The sequence below is a fragment of the Podarcis melisellensis genome, assembly GCF_964234715.1.
Source record: "Podarcis melisellensis genome assembly, chromosome: 7".
NCBI lineage: Eukaryota > Metazoa > Chordata > Lepidosauria > Squamata > Lacertidae > Podarcis > Podarcis melisellensis.
The window spans coordinates 69,390,021-69,411,184 of NC_138539.1; the positions used below are offsets into that span (position 1 = coordinate 69,390,021).

The 21,164-nt window shown below is 43.1% G+C and overlaps 1 long non-coding RNA gene across 1 annotated transcript; it reads right to left on the bottom strand.

Moving 5' to 3' along the window:
* Positions 1-1,613: 1,613 nt before the first annotated feature.
* Positions 1,614-20,612, bottom strand: LOC309373826. Its single transcript, XR_014170197.1, has 3 exons — positions 20,476-20,612; positions 18,555-18,596; positions 1,614-1,828 (listed from the first exon to the last, which is right to left on the bottom strand). It is a non-coding gene; the product is annotated as an uncharacterized lncRNA (long non-coding RNA).
* Positions 20,613-21,164: the final 552 nt, after the last annotated feature.

Consider the following 21,164-nt stretch of genomic DNA (forward strand, 5'->3'; position numbering starts at 1 on the left):
GTATTAATGGTATTTCCATGCTCTCCCATAAGCAACAATTATCTACTAGAATGTGAAATGGACTATTTTGTACTATTGGTTTTGTTGTTGTTTAGTCGTTTAGTCGTGTCCAACTCTTCGTGACCCCATGGACCAGAGCATGGCAGGCACTCCTGTCTTCCACTGCCTCCCGCAGCTTGGTCAAACTCATGCTGGTAGCTTCGAGAACACCATCCAACCATCTCGTCCTCTGTCATCTCCTTGTGCCCTCAATCTTTCCCAACATCAGGGTCTTTTCCAGGGAGTCTTCTCTTCTTATGAGATGGCCAAAGTATTGGATCCTCAACTTCAGGATCTGTCCTTCCAGTGAGCACTCAGGGCTGATTTCCTTCAGAATGGATAGGTTTGATCTTCTTGCAGTCCATGGGGCTCTCAAGAGTCTCCTGCAGCACCATAATTCAAAAGCATCAATTCTTTGGTGATCAGCCTTCTTTATGGTCCAGCTCTCACTTCCATACATCACTACTGGGAAAACCATAGCATTAACTATACGGAACTTTGTCAGCAAGGTGATGTCTCTGCTTTTTAAGATGCTGTCTAACTGATTAGAATCACTCAAATTTGATTTACAAAAATATTGGCTATCTTAGATTATTAAATAATCTCCTAACCATGATGGCTATGATGATGGCCTCCCACAGGCATTTGGTTGGCCACTGTAGGAACATGATGCTGGACTATATGGGCCATTGGGTTGATCCAGCAGGTTCATATTTATGTAGGCTTTTGTACTTAGTACTTTTGCTTCACGTGCACTGAAAAATATATTACATGGTGAAATGTTGGTCCTCATGAATGCCGTCAAGAGGTACCACAGCTCAGTGGCATGCAAGAAGTCCCAGGTTCTGTCCCTGGCATCTGCATTTACAAGAGACCCAGAGAGTAGGTGATATAAAAAGCTCCTATCTGAAGCGCCAAAGAGGTCCTGCCACTCAGATTGACCTAACAGATACCCCCCAACATTTCTCTGCTGAAAATAGGGACGTCCTATTCTATGCTAGTAGTAGTAATAATAATAATAATTTTATTCATACCCCACCCATCTAACTGGGTTGCCCCAGCCGCTCTGGGCAGCTTCCAACATATATAAAAACATAATAAAGCATTAAACATTTTTTAAAAACAGTTACAGATAGGTAGCCGTGTGGGTCTGCCATAGTCAAAACAAGTTGGTCTTTAAGGTGCTACTGGAAGGAATTTTATTTTTTTAAAAAACTTCTTATTCAGGGCTGCCTTCAGATGTCTTCTAAAGGTTGCATAGTTACGTATCTCATTGGCTCAGGAGTCACATAACTATATACCCTCTGATGATAATAGAGATATCCGAAGCAAAAGCAGGACATTCTGGGATCAAATCAGAAACCAATATGGCTTCTGTAATTCTTGGACTGTCCCTGAATAATGGGACACTTGTAGGATCTGCTAACAAGTCCCTTTAACAGTAGCAATGCAAGGCCTTCCACTTGTGTGACGGGCTATCCTTCCCTCTTCTTCCCACACTCCTTTCCCTCCAAATTGGCTTGATAGGAGACTCCCCACCCCACTCCAGAACAGTGCAGTAGGGAGAGGCAGGATTGATTGTTCACCATTTTATTCCTATTTTGCTCTCCATTTGTCTTCATGGCATGCACTGCAAATGTGATTTGATTTGAAGATAATTTTACTGGACCAAGAGAGAAAGTCATCGTTCTATTTTACCAGCGTATTATACCGCTGATCCATTTCGGCATGAAGTGGGAATCCTCCCAGGGTGGCAGCAAGCAGGGACTCAAGTGTTCCTGGGAGTGACCTGTAAAGTAGGAAAGGGGATCCAAAAATAGTGATTTACTATTGGGAAGGACTAGGAGTAAGCTAATGGCAATAATTTGAAGAGCTAATGGAAGCTAACAGCTCATTATCAGCTAATGATAGCCATTATAAAATATGCAAATGGAGATAAAGGTCTTAACATGGTCTTAACCTTTGGACTATGGATAGACTTGGCATTGTAAATTCATCCAGGCATGTTAGCTGTACAATAAGTGAGAATTTGCACTCTTCTGGCATTTCAAAGTCGCTTCTTACCAGGAAACAAGTGTAAGAACGTAAGAAGTGAGCCCTATTGGATCATATCTAAGCCTCATCTTATCCAACATCCTGTTCTCACAGTGGCCAACCCAATGCTCATGGGAAACCCACAAGCAACAGAATCATCTCCATTTGTGATTCCCAGCAGCAGGTGTTCAGAGGCAAAGGTTAAGGCAAAGGACCTGTGGATGGTTAAGTGTGCTGGTCCCGGGGGGAGGTTACCGTGGGGCAAGGTCCAGGACCTGAGTTGAGGGTCAGCAGGCAGTCCTCCACGGGCGAAGCGGGGTCCACAGTGAGAAGCCGGGCAAGGACAGGAACTCTGGGGGAACAGGACTGGATGCTGGCCAAAACAGCTCTTCGACAACGTTGCTCCTGCAACCTGGGACCGGGCTGACTGGCCTTTATCTTCTCTGAGGCCAGGGGTGGTTCCGGCCCCCAGGAGACCCGCCTCTCCTGGCCTTAAGGTGAGCACTCCTCTCGGGAGAAACCAGTTCCCTTCGCCTCTCTGCCCTGAGCCTCTGCAGTTCAGGAGAGGCTGAAGGGTTACTGGACCCAGGGGGAGACTCACCTGTAGGCACTGAGTCCTCAACCACCTCTGGAGCCAGAGTGGATTCTCCTGGTGCCTGCTCCTGAGGATCCGACACAGGTGTAGGCGCTTCAGAATCAAGGCCCTGCCCCAGCTCAGCCGGCCCTGGAGGCCGGGACTCCTGTGCAGGCTGGGATTCCTCCGCTTCAGCCTCTGAATTGGATTCCCAGGCCATCACATTAAGTCCAGTCAAAGGTGACTATGGGGTTGCGACGCTCATCTTGTTTTCAGGCCGAGGGAGCTGGCGTTTCTCCACAGACAGCTTTCCGGGTCATGTGGCCCGCATGACTAAACTGCTTCTGGCGCATCGGAACACAGTGACAGAAGTCAGAGCACACGCAAACACTGTTTACCTTCCTTTCATGGTGGTACCTATTTATCTACTTGCACTGGCGTGCTTTCAAACTACTAGGCTGGCAGGGGAGCAGATTCTAAAGTTTTAACTATGCACTACATGGAATATTTTGTCTGACCTGAAGCTTCCATTATTTAGTTTCAGTGGATGGCCCCAAGTTCTAGTATTATGATAAAGCCTCCTGTGGATGTAAAAGATAATGATTCTGGCATCTACATATTGCTCCCACTTTCCTTATAATGCCCTTAAATGGGATTTCCCTATAAAACGTAGTATAAACACCGACAACTGGGAAACACTGGCCTGCGAGAGCTCCAGTTGGAGAACAGCCTTTACCAAAGGTGTCATGGGCTTTGAAGACACTCACACTCAGGATGCAAGGGAGAAACATGCTATGAGGAAGGCATGCTTGGCAAATCCACACCGTGATCAACTCCCGCCCGGGAACCAATGTCCCCACTGTGGAAGGATGTGTGGGTCCAGAATTGGCCTCCACAGTCACTTATGGACTCATTGTTAAAACCGTGTTTATGGAAGGCAATCTTACTTGGCTACGAGTGATCGCCAAAGAAGAAGAAGATTGCATTGTATTATTTTCTTCTTAGGACCACGGGGCACCTGCTGAAAGCAGCAGCCCAGCATCCAGTTCTCCTTTCTCCTCCCAGAACATTTAGTTAGGTAAACTCACAGTGTGATGGGATTGGATTGTGTGCTCCTCTGCCCCAGCAGCAATGCATAATAGAAACTGAAGGGGGACACAAAATGCTATGCAATCACATCACACATGGTATTATTGGGAGAAAAGGGGGGGACTGGTAAGTACCTTGAACAACGTTTCTCAGATCAAAACCTAGTACTCTATCCACACACGAAATCTTGTAGCAACTAATAGATATACTGGCCTAGCTGCATGGCTAAATGTGGTAGAATGAAAAAGGAGAACTATGACTCGAGGATGCCAAAACCATGATCGGTGTTATTGTTCAGTACAACTGGCACATTTTGGCACAATTGCCTTTATGTTGGCCTTATTCTCTTATGTGATTGCAAACTTGCACAGCAAAAGTTCTCATTTTGGCCTTGCCGGCACTTGATCATAGGTCCACCCTGTCCTGTTGTGTGCTGTTCCATCCCACTGTACACATTTTTCACGCACACTTTTTACATTAATATTTTTAAGTAAATAATATGCTGTTTATTTATTTATTATTATTATTTGCCAAATATCATTTGGATGAAGTTCAACTAAACTGTGAACTAAAGTGAGCCAAACTCAGGGTAAACATGGACTTGAATTAGTTCCTTTTTGGATGTGTCAAACTTGAAATAGTTGCTTTTGAAAACAGACTTTTGAAGCTCTGAACAGGACTACCTTTCATATTGTGGTTGCGTGATTTGAGGATCACTGCTACTAAGCACTTCTATTCCACTATTTGTTCAGGTCAATTTATTGGCTGGTCAATCATCTGCACCATCGAATAGATGGGAATTCTAATATAATTGTTATGTACTGAAGTTCTCACCCTGGGCCAGCAGGGGGATACTGTAGATAGTTCAGGTCCACATATGCAAATAAGGGATCGAAAGTGACTTTCAGTGATTGGATAGTTACAGAAAATGGTTACTGTTGCGTTCTAGTGGAGCTCTATATAACCAGGCTGGCTGAACCCTTCAGTTCAGTTCTGTTCTGGCCTGTGAATAAACAAGAGCTGTTTGAAGAATCGCTGTGTTGTCTGATATGTTCACCCCCAACTTAACACTAATAACATCAGATCCAAGGCTTGGTTAATTAGGGCATCCTGGTTATGTTTTGACATTAGCAGAGTTTTCCGAAAATTAGAAATCCAAGCAATCTACAAGAATATGAATGCTAACTGAATCAACCAGATTCTTTAGGCCACAAAGAAAGTAACTCACAATGATTTCACTGAATAACAACCCTTTTTGTCATTACTTCCATGTGCTGCTTGCAAAAGATAGTTGAGAGGATGCAGCTATGACCAAAAGACACATTTGTATTGAATGTGATTATGGCATTGTCAAAAATATGGTCTCAGTGATTAATTTGTCAGACTGCTAAAAACACATTAAATAAGAACCTGGGACCATAATGAGCAGAGATTGCCAACATCCAAGCTAGCGCATTATGGATTTTTTTTGGGGGGGGGGTTAGGATTTTCTTCCAATAAATTATTGATTGCCTGCTAACCGATTGCTTCTTGTTTTGCTGTAGACAAAATCCTTCAATATTTCTTAATAGCTTGTTGTTGTTGTTTTTATAAATCTGATGAACATATTTTCTTATTAGCATGGGATGAAAGACTGCCAGGAAATATACAGGGGTCATTATTAAACTGTGTAATCCTGATTGATTGGATGGTTTCAGCCTTTCTGGGAAGCATAGCATCAGAGAGATTCATCTCGTATTAGATCTTGTCTGCTCCATTAGACTGAGGGACCATTTTTAGCCTTGGCTTTAGCAGTACAGAATTAGCTGAATGGCAGCTTCTTTCTCTGCTGCCTGGTAATGTTGTAAGTCTGTGATCATGGGAGAGGAGCCTATTACAGTGTGACTCCAGTTTCTGACAGGAGGAATACTGTGGAGAACATAGGGATGGACAGATTGCCAATTTATCCCCTCTGTCAGTTCATTCATAAGTCTGTTGCATGCCCACATTAAACGTTTGTATTTAAATATGTTTTTTTTATATATATCTCAGTCTATGAATTTCCAAATGTACTTTATGTGGCTAAATATTTTATGTATTTAGATATGTTAAATCTGCATTTCTAAATGTATCATTTCCCAAAGGCTGCATTTTGGACACAGTGTAGTGCCGTTCTCAAAGAAGTGCAAGAGATGGATGATAGTTAAGTTTCTAGTCTGTGTATTAGTCCAGGACAGAGCCTCATCTATCCTGGACAAATACATAGAGCTAGCGATGTATTTGTCCAGGGCAGATGAGGTGGGGTGAAACACTCACCACAGGTAGTGGAAGTGCAAGAGGTGGAAACCCGCCTGCCCCACCATTTCCACACCTTGCAGAATGCTTCCCCCATCTCACTGAGTTCAGCAAGACAGGGAACTTTCCAGTGGAATTGTGTGATGGCAGAGGGCACAGAGAGGGCAGTGGGCACCATGTTCCCACTTTGCAAATTGGGATGGGCCACTTCTGGTCAAGGATTTATGAATTAAGTTTCTTCATTTTAATATGCAGCCAGCCCAAATGAAATTCTCCTAGAAGAAACCAATGTGGGGACTTCCATCATGCAAATTCCACCATTACTGGGCAGCTTGAGAAAAGGCCATGGCTAGGAATGGAGAAGAAACTGGATTCCGTTTGCATTTAAAACCAAACATACCTAAGTCACCCTTCTCTGATTTTTGCACTGCAGTTCTGCAGCTAAGTAACATGGACAAAAATGCGTATACTAGGCTAAAGTGGGCACAAAGACTCACACATCATAAATAAATGACATTAAAATACATTATATCAGGGGAAGTTGCTTTGGGAAAATGTGTGTGTTAGGAGAAATTCACAACTAAAATGTGGAAGAATTTTCATGGGGGCGTCTTTTTAAAAACGGAAACTCTTGTTTGAAACATGGAGAACTGAATTTAGGATTGGGAAAAAATTGAGAAGCTGAGATAAACCAAAGTTGACCAATTCCTTGCCATAGTATAGCAGCACTTACACCAAAATCTGAATTCCACTAAAAGAAAGATAAATTTTCAACAGAAGTAAAAGAGAAATATACAGTGATACCTCGGGTTACATACGCTTCAGTTACAGATGCTTCAGGTTACAGACCTCGCTAACCCAGAAATAGTACCTCGGGTTAAGAACTTTGCTTCAGGATGAGAACAGAAATTGTGCTCCAGCGGCACGGCAACAGCAGGAGGCCCCACTAGCTAAAGTGGTGCTTCAGGTTAAGAACAGACCTCCGGAACGAATTAAGTACTTAACCCGAAGAACATATATATATATATATATATATATATATATATATATATATATATATATATATATATGACTGTACAACCTTAGTCCAAAACCATGCTACAGTCATATGCACACTTTCCTGAGAGTAAGCCCTAGTCCCCACACAGCATAAGCATAAACACACACAGAATTGCAGTATTTGCATTAGGTATCTATGACTGCATACAGAAGGACCGTGAACCTTTAATAACTTCTTTCACAGTAGTGTGGATTTTATTACTTTTCGTTTGGTTTTTGCAAGGTGCCCTGGGACTCTTTTTAATATTTAAACATCCATATAGTCCAAATACAGCATTTCTGTGATCCACAACGGAGTGTGAGTGTGTTTTGGAAGAAACTATGCAGCGAGCCAAAAATGGCTTGGTGTTTTCCTTTGCAGTATTTTCGGATGCCAAAGAAACAAGCGGCTTTTAAGACAGATCGGCAGCTTGGCTTTTTGGCAACGGGAAAAGATTTTGAAGGAAATGAATAACAGTGTTCTGCATTCATGTCCAGGAAGGTAGTTTCATACAGAGGGAACAGTAAGGATGAGTGGACAGAGTAACCTAAGACAGCAGGGAACCCAGTGCTTGAAGGGGTGTTTGGGGTGGGATCGGAAATTATCATACTTAGAAGTATAGAATCATAGAACTGAAGAGTTGGAAGAGGCTTCAGGGGTTCCAATGAAGGAATCTCAACTAAAGCATCCATGACAGATGGCCACCAAACCTCTACTTAAAAACCTCCAATGAAGGAGAGTCCACTACCTTCTGAGGGAGTCTGTCCCACTGTTGAACAGCTCTTACCATCAGAAAGGTCTTCCTCATGTTTAGTTGGAATTTCCTTTGCGTGTTAAAATCCCCAGGAGCTTCCCAATAAATAAAGACACAATTGACATGGAATTTAGTTTTAGGTTATTGGCATAATTTTGGCTGCAACTTTATTGATTAGTGGTTTGTTTAGGCATAGCTGCACCTGCAAGGCAGCACTGATGACTGGGCCCCACCATATCATCAGTACAGGTAAACACCGTGAAGGAGCAATGATTCAGAATCAGACTCAAGCTCACCCCAAATGCTCTCAGGGACTCTTGTGTGGCCCTACCCTCCGAAAGGGGTCGAGAAAAGCATGGGGAATCTTTGGATTCCTTTAACAGAATACTTTTGCGCATTGGAGGCTCCAGACCACCTTGAACCAATGCCTACACCAAAGCTTACAAAGTTGTGACGATTTGCTACGTGGCAGGTGAAACCCAAGTGGCATCGGCCAATCAGCCAAATGGGAAAATTCCTACCGGGACCCTGCCCCAACAGCAGATGACCCACAATGGTATAGCAAGGTAATAAGGTAAAGGTACCCCTGCCCGTACGGGCCAGTCTTGACAGACTCTAGGGTTGTGTGCTCATCTCACTCTAGAGGCCGGGATCCAACGCTGTCTGCAGACACTTCCGGGTCATGTGGCCAGTGTGCAAAGCTGCTGTGGTGAACCGGCACCTGAGCAGCACACTGAAAGGCCGTTTACCTTCCCGCTATATCAAGCGGTACCTACTTGCGCTTAAGGGTGCTTTCGAACTGCTAGGTGGGCAGGAGCTGGGACCAAACGACGGGAGCTCACCCCACCGCGGGGATTCGAACCACCGACCATGCGATTGGCAAGTCCTAGACGCTGAGGTTTTACCCACAGCGCCACCCGCGTCCCGTAGCAAGGTAATAGCAAGACCCTAAGTATAGGGAGGATGGGTGGGTGATCCAATGCACAAGGTGAAAAGAGGAAGCTCAATGCATCATGCAGCAGAATATAAAGGTCCCTCGGTTAACACACAAAATTCCTCATTGGCCAGATCTGCCCAGCAACTGAGGGACCACCAATTGGGTTGTTGTGGCTATCCAATCACTCCCACCCACTCAAACAGTGAGGTCAATCCTAGTGAGCTCACAGCAATGCGTGCCCTCTGTGAGGAGGACTTGATTTCTTGTGACTTGAAGCCATTGGCTCAGGTCCTACTTGAAGCCATTGGCTTGGCATGCTACACGTCAGTGGCATTGTCCAGGTTGGGATGAATCCACACCGTATACAGTGGTACCGTGGGTTAAGTACTTAATTCGTTCCGGAGGTCCGTTCTTAACCTGAAACTATTCTTAACCTGAAACACCACTTTAGCTAATGGGGCCTCCTGCTGCTTCCGTGCCGCCAGAGCACGATTTCTGTTCTCATCCTGAAGCAAAGTTCTTAACCTGAAGCACTATTTCTGGGTTAGCGGAGTCTGTAACCTGAAGCGTATGTAACCTGAAGCATATGTAACCTGAGGCACCACTGTATTGAATGCATATTCAAAGCACATGACTTCCTGGAAACTGTACTTTCCTCCTCAACACCCTTAAAATATAGACATGTGCTTGAAATATGTGTTGGATATGTTTTTAATGTTTCATGTGGATCTTGTTTTTGGTGTCTAAAACTTTTTTGCTTAAGAAAAATGACATTTTATCATGTCTGTTTGTTTTTAAAAATCTTTATTTTATCTATATTTAAATAATCAGGGCAACTGAATCCTAGTTTAGATATTTTTCTCTTGTGTGAAAAGGACAAAAGCAGAACCACTCTCACTAGCTACACTTCCTCCCTTAAATCTATGCTGCTCCACACATCAGCAAGCAAACATCTGTATCAAGGAGTACAGCTCCTTGTGCAATTAGAACCCTGCACATTATCATGACCAGGAATTCTGAGATGCAAAGTAGATCCAGGGAGGAGGAGATCTTCCCTATGTGGATCCAATGGCACCAGCACCTGCCTCTCATCCCCTGGACTCTGTCATCAGACTCCAATGACTAGACCGCAGACTCCTCAGAAGGTCAAGAAAGACCTCACCACAAGAAGAGCAACCACAGCCAGAACTTCAAATGTCTGTGACAAGTGGGGAAGAAAGATTCCAGGAAGAGGCTTGCATTTTGTATGTCCTTCAAACCAGAGTTATCTCCTGTTAGTCTGTGGGTTAGTCTACACATGCATGCTCCTCAGCTGATGAGGGCATTATCTTCAGGAGACTTTCATATGTCCATGAACTAACACAGATCAAATACCATGGGGGGATTATATGTACCATTTCACAGCACTACACTTTTCTGTGGAAGCTGGGGTCAAAGGTCAGAGTAGTGGAGCCAATGGGGAAGTAGATGAGAAAACAGGCAGTTGTCTGTTGCTTCCTTTTCCCACACCACCCTCTCTACTCTAAAATGTGCTGTGAGATCTGACAGAGGCTTAGATCTACTGCCAACAAGAGTGACAGAGGTGATTGATTGGTAACATCAAAGAAAGACCCTGTAGAGGAAGTGTGGGAGGCAAACGGATGAAGGATGGTGACCTTGGAAATTATATTTTGAACTGGAAAGAAACAGGCATGGCTTACAACTGGCCCAACAAGATTCCCATTATTCTGCCTCCTTGAGGGAGCAAAAGGGTGGAGGTAGTGTCAGGCAAGTCAACAATACTCAACCAGCAGGCTACATTTGTGTTGGTGTGTCACAAGTCTGGCAAGAATGATTTGAACCCATCAGTTCGTTTTTTATTTGATTGTGATAATGTCTGGAACCAGTCTGGCCGTTCCTCTGCTGAAACGTCTAGCAATTCATAAGCTCAATGAAAATCCCTTTAGCACTACTTAGTTGAGTCAATCTGTGACTAGTACAGGAGTAAAGCTATTGATTCAACTTTAAAGCTCAGAGGGGGAAAGTCTTGTTAGAATGCTAATGGTATTTCAATAGGTCAGCAAATGGAGGGAAACCGTGGAAGGGAGACGTGTAATCCTCACAGCTTCCCCACCAATGGTTGGCCCATTAGCTTCAACCAGAGCATTCATTTGGCGCTCTTTGATGATTGGACATGCATGTCAATAACTTTTAACAATGGCAATTTGTTTCTAGGTTGAAAACTTCAAATCAATCAAATGTGCATGCAAATAGCTCTATTAAATCTAATCTGGATTGCAGAAAGAGGATGCTTAAGGAGATAATGAAAATTGAAGCTTCTCTTTAATTATCTCTATAAAGTCTTTTGCCATCAGCATAAAAATGCAGTTAATGCTTTTTGAGTAACAATCAACTATTTAAACAAAGACAGTAATTCTACAGTTCTTGTCCAATTTATGGCCACAGATCACAAAGGTACTTAAACACACACCTCACTATGAGCACAAGAATAGCTACATTGACGGCCCTTGGAATGACTGCTTCCTTTAACTCTGGGCTTCTATGTTTCAATGTGATGTGCAGTCTCCTGCAGTAGTAATTGCTTTCCCCTTTCTTTCCATCCTCATCACAGAAAGCATTTTCCCCCCAGCTATTAGCGTGATGGACAATCTTCACAATTTGGAATGATGCAGTCATGGCTTATTTAGCTTGCAATCTCAGTAGGGACAGAGTGCCAGTTTGACAAAAAGCAATGCAGAATCACCTGATCTGCACCATCTCAACCAGTTCACGGATCAGATTAGGTTCTACTCTCAAATCTGCACTTTGATTGATCTCCATCTTATCATATTCATCTCATAAAATGTGTCTCCTCTGCATTGCTTTTTTAAAAAGTAATGAGCACGTGATCTGGGAACTTAAGTTTTAGGAGAAGCCAGTAACAGGAGTGGTGTAAGTCAAACTATATTTTAAAGGCTTGCATTCCCTCAGACAGGCGTGGGCCAGATCAGCTAGCAGCACCCTTTCTCTGCAATGGAATTTGGATCTGTTGTAACTTTGTGTTGGCTTAATTTATGCCTGCTTTCTGCATGTGGGGACCCCGAGACCACCCCCTTGTTGATGAATAAGACACAAGGACACAGATATTAGGTTAATGTTATTGGACAAATTTAGGCCACAACTTTATTGGTTACAGAATGTGAGCGGTATTGGCTTAGGCAAACAAGGAAGTGAGCCAAAAGGAAGCTCTCCAGCTCTATTTAAATGGGGCCCGGCCATGCCCCCCCCCAGCCAGCGGATTGGCTGGCAGGTGAATGACATGGCTGGGAACCTCCGGGGTATATGGGACTTCGTCCCCACACCCCCGGAGGGAAGTGCGTGGCCACGTGGTCCACCACAACTCCTCCCCACTGGGAAGTGGAGTGAATTTCCAAGCCAGGTTCTTGTGTTCAGGATTGCTCCCTTAGAGCATAACAGATACCTAGGAAAGGTAAGGTAGAATCACTCTGGGTTCACCCTTGCTGTTGAGCTGCCTTTACAGCATCAACAATACATTGTCACCAATACATATCATTGCTGCCTGTTCTGTTTTAGATAGAACTATGAGTGTACAGAAACAATTATTCACCCTGCTCTTTCTGTGGTTTGTACCTTCCACAGTTCTGTCAGCACCAGGTCCACTCACGTTTTTGGGTGGGCGGTGTTGCAGCCAGGCGTCAGGGCCCCTGCAGTGATCCGGTGCAGGGTGGGTGGAGATTGATGAGCCTGCATCACTGTCCAGGCCACGTCGCCATCACCCTGCCCAGGGGTAGCCCTGCTGCCCAATCAGTGCCGGTGGGAGGTGTGGCCGCAGGAATCTTAAACCGCAGTGTGGTTGTGGAGCCTTCGTCTTGCACCCTTCGCTGGATCTCCCCACCCACCCACCCACCCACCCTCTTTTCATACTTTACTCTGATATGACCTTGCTATGGACAATTGATGGCTGCCATATTGTTGGGTTTATTCCCACTTGGCAAATTGACACCAGCCATTGGGTTTTCGCCTACCTTGTAGCAATTGCCACAACTTGAGTGAGGTTAGGCATGGGGTAAGCCTTTGTTTGGATGGAGGGGAGGTTGTAGTCTCTGCCTGCCCTTCCTTAATAAGGGTATCCTATTAAAGGGATCTAGGGGTGTGGATTCTGTCTGATGCCCAGACATGGGCAAGGGCCATGCCACAACCCCAACAGGGACCTCTCAGGGTGACCCTATTTGATGTAAGTCATAGGGATCCCCCTACTGGTGGTTTACGCTTAGATGGACTCCCTGCAGATGGGTGGGAGTCGAGATATAGTCTGGCTTCACCCAATGCCTAAGCCAAACCACACACATCTGTAACCAATAAAGTTGTGGCGTATTTGAACCTATAAACCTAAATACTTGTGTCCGTGTGTTTATTATCCACTAGGGAACTGCAGGTCACGGGGCCTTGGCACACAATGTATATCATCTGCCAAATTGGATTTTTGTGCTGGGCAGCTTTAAAATTTGAGACCCTCCCCCATACCCCCAAAAGGATCTCTCTCTCTCTCTCTCTCTCTCTCTCTCTCTCTCTCTCTCTCTCTCTCTCTCTCTCTCTCTCTCTAAAAAGACAGGATTTGATTAAATTTCAGGCTTGAGAACCAAGGGGTTATGAATCCTGCCCACTTACAGACTTTTTGCTATAGTTTTCTTGCGAGGGCAAACCTTACTGTTGGGTTTAGTTTAAATTCACTTATTCCCTCACTTGTTTTATAAGCAATTTGTATGAAAATGGCATATGTGAGAGAGGTGACCCTAGGTAAGAGGAATGTTAACCATATTTCTGTGCTGGAAAACTACTGTGATTTTGTAGGTTGTGGCAATGTGATATTACTATTCATATAACTAATTTTCCTTATGCTGCTGCAAAAATGAGATTTTGTAATATGAACCAATTTTAGAGTAAGATTTAGAATAAAATTACCTCTTTTCTAATTGGGAAGTGGAACAGAGATTTTAAGCATATAAGCTCTTGATTACTTGGCGAGGAGTGGCTATAAAGATCTTATTGGACCAATTCCTAATTTGTGTTCACTCCCCTGCAGTTGAAATCAGCCAGACCTTCAGTTTTTCAACCTCCTTTCAGCTTTGTTCTTTGAACATAGCTGTGATATTGGAGCCTATGTGTTTCATGTAATCCGATTGATATTGATTCATCATTAGTATAATTCAGCTGCCCAGATTCGGAAAGATGTGATGGGGCTTCTCCTCTTTATACCAAGGTTAAATTGTGGAGACCTGTTTCCTCCATAGGGTGAATCACCTTCTTATTGGTATCTGTGAAACCCAATAATAATAATAATTTTATTATTTATACCCTGCCCATCTTGACACTTCTTGAAAATATTGATTGGTTACATTTATATCCCCCCTTTTTCTCCAAGGAGCTCAAGGCAACATACATAGTTTTCCCCCTCATTTAATGCCCACAACAACTGTGAGGTAGTTTAGGCTAAGAGGCCGTGGTTGGCCTAAGGTAGGCATAGGCAAACTCAGCCCTCCAGATGTTTTGGGACTGCAACTCCCATCATCCCTGACCACTAGTCCTGTTAGCTAGGGATGATGGGAGTTGTAGTCCCAAAACATCTGGAGGGCCAAATTTGCCTATGCCTGGCCTATGGTCACCCAGTGTCAGGAGTCCAGGTTCCCAGGTTGATAACACAGTAAGCATAGCTAGTTAAAAGGATGGCTTAATTGCAAAAATCAAACAGATAGCTCCAGACGGCTCTAACAAAGCCTCTGGACCATTACTCAAGATGAGCCTTCTGAAGACTCCTTATGATGTCGACAGAAGATACTGAACTTATGAACCGTACGTCTTTTGTTTTGCTTCCTATCTTGCAACCCTCCCATTCGCCGACTTCTCGGAATTAATGGATCATCTCCCACCACTTCCTTTTCTGACAGGCTGTCTCTGAATTCTTTCGTGCCTTTTTGTGCTTCTGGTGAGCTTTGACTGCGTTCTAGCCTGCTCTCAGCTACTGTCTTATCAGCTGGAATATCAAGGTCAGGAAGAGCTGAAGTCTGCAGCTGCCGGCTCTCCCCTGCCTGACTAATATCAAAGACTCTCTGTTCCTGGCTGCTTTCTGCAGTTGGCTGCAAACCTGCGCTCGGAGCTGGCTCATTCCTGACACCCAGTGAGCTTCACAGCCAAGTGGATATTTGAACCATGGTCTCCCAGGTCCTAGTCCAACACTCTGTCTGCTATGTCATGACTCTCCATGTAGCAGCTCCTGATGGATCACACTAGACTGATGGTGTTCATAACTGGAACACCATCATAGCCATTTAGGCAAAATGCCCCAAGTACTGGTGAGCAAAACCTTTATTTAAGACTATCTTGATACCCCCCCTCTCTCTCTCTCTCTATATATATATATATAATCTAAGATGTGTATAGCACATTTTAAAAGCACAAATATCACAAAATAGACAATAAAACCATTGATACCAACTACCAAGAACAGCAATGAAAGGTACAGAAATGCAACAAAGCATTATAATGTAAACAAGACAGTGTCTATTCTTAATAATCAATGAAAGACTGGGGGAAAGGTGTACCTTCAGAAAGTTGACTGAAACAGGTAACAAATGGGAATGGCAGAGACAGCATCATACTATATGTAACATTAAACACCACAGGTGCTCAGGTGATCAGACCCAGAGAATGGCAAGGATTGTAAACCTTAAATAGTTGGGCACAAAATTAAGCAAAATCAGCTGGCTCCTGCCAGAGCTTGGGACAACACCCCCCCCCAAGTGTCCCAATTTTGATCAGCAGGATGTTGGAGGGTATGGGGGCAAATGAGAAATGGAGATGAACCAAAATGAACTGATGTACCCATCCCAAGCAGTGGGTTCCAAAAAGATGGCAGTGGTACATCTCACTAGGCCCAAGCCCAGTCCACATTTATGCATGCTAATGACATCCTCAACTGCACTGCTGCATCAGCAGAGGCTTAATGAAGAGGATCCAGGGAGGGGGATATAAAAGCCTGGTACAAAGGCAAGAGAGAGAAATAAACCCTTGTCCTTCATTAATTAAGCATAGCCCTTAATTAAGAGGAATGGAAGAAACTGCAGCATTAGCAATATTAGCAAGTAAGCCTCCGCATGCTTTCAAAGGTTTTACTATATAAAGTTCTGCATGATATTTTTATGTTATGACCTCTCCAATAAGGCAAAGGATCCCTAGATGGTTAAGTCCAGTCAAACTTGACTATGGGGTGTAGCGCTCACCTCGCTTCAGGCTAAGGGAGCCGGTGTTTGTCCGCAGATAGCTTTCTGGGTCATGTGGCCAGCAGGACTAAACTGCTTCTGGCACAACAAAACAAAAAAAAAAATCCTTCCAGTAGGACCTTAAAGACCAACTGAGTTAGTTCTTGGTATGAGCTTTCGTGTGCATGCACACTTCTTCAGATACACACTTCTTCAGATACTTCTTCTGGCACAACAGTACACCATGATGAATGTCAGAATGCACGGAAATGCCATTTAACTTCCTGCCGCAGCGGCACCTATTTATCTATGCGTGCTAGCATGCTTTCGAACTGCAGGAGCTGGGACAAGGCAATGGGAGCTCACCCCGGTTTCGAACTGCCAACCTTCCGATCGGCAAGCCCAAGAAGCTTGGTGGCTTAGACCACAGTGCTGCCCGCGTCCCTCTCCAATAATCTGAGTCTGACACACCATACATTTTGCAATGCCCTAATAATAAAGTCCACTGCCCTCTTTTAATGGAGAACACAGCATGGCTACAGCATTATTGGATAGAAAGAGAATCATGAGGATGTCCTATGCATCTTGGTCAAAAGAAATATTAATGGTGATGTGATTTTCCAGAGTTTATTCTTATTGAATGTTCTGTGATCTTCTATCCTTTAAAAGACTGGTCATAGGGTATTCCCTTATACTGGAATTTATTGCCAGTTGTTCACATGTTCTTTTCTTTGACAGGGAATATATTGCTTGCCACAGTCAGCAAATGTGTTAATGGCACAGTAAGACCTGGAATTGCACCAATGTTCCTGTCAATCAAGCAAACTGTTTGGGTTCTAGCTTAGTACCTTCAAGTCCTCCCTGCAAGTCAGCATCCTGACTTACCCTTCATAGTACTTATATCAATTTGAATAATAAATCATAGTTGCTTTATGGTGATAGAACTGAAAGCTACTTTCTCATTTAAAAGCTTTCATCTTTATGATGTTCTATATAATGAATATCACAGCACACTAATGAGACTGCCGGCAACTCCAGAAGATGTATGGCTGTCTAACGTGGCTCCTTTTCGTCCCTGATAAAAGACAGCATGAATTTATCAGTTTCATAATTTCCCTTTACTGATATGGATATATAGATTAAAATTCATGGCTCTTTAAGAGAACTGCAAAGAATCCTTCTTGTTTAGTAATGTTCTTAGCATTCCAGGTACCTTTTATGTTTTCTCATTTAGAATGATATACTGCATTTTCTCTGTGGTTGGTATTTGTGTAAGTGCAGAAGAACCACATGTGCAAAAGTTATTTAATTTTTAAAAACAGCATTAAGTACTGAACTAGAGAATAAGGGACTTCATTTATTTTATTCACAGGATATTAATGTTCACCCCCGAAAAGCAATATTGAAAGTAATGGACTGAATTGCTAATGCATGTGCGCTTTAGATTCACCAGATCTTCCCAGAGGGATGGAGAAGAGGTCATTTTTTTATGTTTCAGAGAGAGAGAGAGAGAGAGAGAGAGAGAGAGAGAGAGAGAGAGAGAGAGAGAGAGATGTAGCAAGTCAATCAAGTCAGATAAAATACTTGGACAGTAAAAGTGCTGATGGACAACTAGGCTTTCACACAGGGAAATAGTGTCTTAGTTTTATGGAAAATGAAGAATGACGGTATGGATGTAAGATGCAAGTCCAAGTCCAAACACAATGAACTAGTTTTGAAAGGTATGAAAAGAATAACGGGCTTCACTCAAAGCAATGTTTGATGGTAAAACAGCCTATGTGTGCAACTACTTAAGCAGGAAGTATTTTATTTTATTTCACAAGACAAGATAAGACAGTATTGTAGATGATATTTTAAAAATAATAATAATAATAATTCATTACCTGCTCTGATTATAGTTATTGTTTGGATGAAGGGAGTTTTATCCATTTCTGCAGTCACTCACTCACTCAAACAAACAAACAAACAAACAAACAAACAGTAGCTGAACAGGGCTCCACACAGTCACAAAAACAAATTAACCGAAAAAGCCTCAAAAACAAAAACGCAAGATAAATAGCAAAAACAAAAGCGCCAAATTTAATCTGTTCTGGAAGTCTGTTTGACTTCTGAAATGTTCGAAAAACAAGGCTCAGCTTCTGATTGGTGCAGGTGCCCCAGAAACAATAGCCGACAGCCACATTGGATGTTTGGCTTCTGAAAAACGTTTGAAAACCAGAACACTTACTCCGGGTTTTCAGTGTTTTGGAACCAAGGCGTTTGAGTACCAAGGCATTTGAGAATCAAAATACCACTGTACTCTTTTAGATAGAGACTTGGCACCTTCCTGTCCTGCACAGCAAAACTCACAGCAAAGTCCACATCTAGGCTGCAGGTTCAAATGTAGTTCCATGCACAACACATAGTCCAGCAGTAACCAGGAGGTAGGAATCACACAGCAGAAATTTTGAGCAGCAGACAGACGTTGCTGGTCTAGCCCTCACATCCTGGCCAGATACCAGTTACAGGTTCAGCAGCTACCATGGAGATCTGGCCAGGTGGAAGTAATCGGCACTTACATTTTTCCTGGGCAAGAATAAACCTTCTTCAACATGGTGAACCTGCAAGCAACCAAGGAACAGATTCACAATGGTGTTGTGATGTTGAGCCAGAGTATCCAAAGGATGTTGACCTTAGTCTAGTCAATTAACTCATGCACTTCCACCTGTACGTCAAACAAGCTCACCTGAAAAAAAATTCAGCCGCCAAGGTGTGTAACAAATAAAATTCCAGGATAATTTTTTTTTTTGGGGGGGGGACCTGTGTTTAATGGTTACAAACTGTACTGGCAAGATATCAATTTCCAGAGTAACAATTTCCAAGATCGGTTGTCTGCACTAAGCATTCTCTGCACAGAAAATGATAACCTGTGACTTAACTGATTTTAATGATATAATTGATAGTTTTGCATCCAAAAGTGCTTGAAAGAAATTGTTCCGACTTCGTACATGACATAATGTCATAACAAAGATATGATTCCCCTATATGTGTCTTCAATAATTCCATACTTTTGCAAATATAGTAAAGGTTATAAATTTATAAACAATTTTTTTATCAGTCCTAAAATTTCAGCAATGTTCTACTTTTGTTGAGTAGATAAAGAAAAGAAGAAAGTTTTGTTTCTCACGGTCAGATACTATTAAGTTTGGGCCTCCCATTGTCTCCCAGCCCAGAGCCTCCAGTTGTTTTAATCTGGTCCTGCATGCACATTCCCCCCCCTTTCCGTTTTATTTAACGTATATGTGACTCTCGCCTAAATTATAAACTAAGAACAACAGCTTTAGAATGCAATTTATCCTTCATACACCAATGGATTCTGAAATGCCACAGGCTATGCACGCTAAATGTAAAGGCTAAGCTATAATTGCCACTCTCCCCCTCTCTTTAAGATTAACATTATTATTTATTTATAGTGCAATATACCAGCACTTTTCATTCACCTTCTGACTGAGCTACTGCAGTCGGGGCGGGAAACCGGATTGTATAACTTCCAATAAAATTGACTAACTAGTTTCAGGCTGAAATCCTCTTACTCATGAGTAAATCTCACTGCAATCAATAGAACCTGCTGCACAGATGCACTTAGGGCTGTTATTTATATGGAATAATTCCCCATATGCAAATTGTCTTATATACACGTCTCATGTTTCTACAGTCTAACCAAGGGGGATTTGCAATAAGAAATTTCTTTTTCTCTCAGCCGCACAGTTTATATATATCAAGGGTGATGATATTGGAGTGTCAGGGACTAGGCAGAGGAGGAATGGTGGAGACTGCCTTCCCTTTCTGACCCCTTCCAGGGAGGAGGAAGACAGTATTGATTTACAACAGGGGGTTGAGGAAGGTTGCAGCTTGGAGGCAGATGAGGAGGGAAGTTGGGAAATCATGGGAAAGGCAGACAACACCTGACTGAGACGTTATCATTAGAAATCATTCCAGACCCTCCATCTCCGAGAACCAGGTGGGCCTTAAAAGTAGGAGAGCAAAGAGCTCAAAGACAGAGGGCACCCATAGAAGTGACAAATGAGGAAGTGGGAGAGATGGGGAGTGAAGATTTACTTGGGACACCACCGTTATCCAAGAGGTTGGGTTCTATAGCCACTCTCTGTAAAGAGTGAAATTTAAAAGGACTATGAAACTTTTCCTTGTCTTTATACTTTCCTGGGCAATTAACCAAGATCTGCTGACAGCACCCTGACAGTAGGGAGCAGAGAGCAATTGCCATTCAAATTACACACCTTCCAACCTTTCTTGAGAAAGGAAATGTGGTTGTATGAATCCGTCCCAAAGTCACACATAAAGTTGATTATTTGATGTGTACAGAGTTGTGAATGTATATTTATTGGCCTCAACTTGATGGGTTACAAACTGGCAAACCAATCTAAAACTTTCCCCCAATAGTAAAAGTTAATATATCCCCCAAATAAAACTATTCATCACCTGCTATGGAGATCCATCTTGACAGGGCTGAGATGCAGTCTGACTGTTAACTGTTTCTGGCTTTACCAAGACTTAAAGCATATCCTCTTTGTGACATCACACATGACATCAGAATGGCATGTTTGCATTCAACCTAGACTATCTCCATGTCAACAGCAAGGGCAAGTAAACTTCTGCAGCCAAGTAACCATCAGCCTGACTACCCAGTTGTTTCTATCTACTATTGGATGCTTAATTTTTGCTCTCATAATCAAAGCCTGGAGAAGAGCTGTGTATATTCTGAAAACCTGCTTCCACTGTTAAAGAAAACTAATTGTTAAGGATTGAGCAGAGGAGAAATGGTGGAGACCCCCTCCCCATCTTGACCCTTCCAGGGAGGAGGAAGAGGAAGACAGTATAGATTTACAATAGGGGTTGAGGAAGGTAGCAGCTCAGAGGCAGATGAGGGGAAAAGTTGGGAAATCATGGAAGAACCAGAACAACAGCCAGCTGACACGTTGTCATTAGAAAGCATTCCAGACCCTCCATCGCTCAGAACCTGGCCTTAAAAGTAGGAGAGCAAAGAGCTCAAAGACAGAGAGCTCCCGTAGAAGAGGCGAATGAAGAAGTGGGAGAGATAGGGGGTGAAGATTCACTTGGGACACCACCATTATCCAAGAGGCTGGGTTCTATAGCCTCTCTCTGTAAAG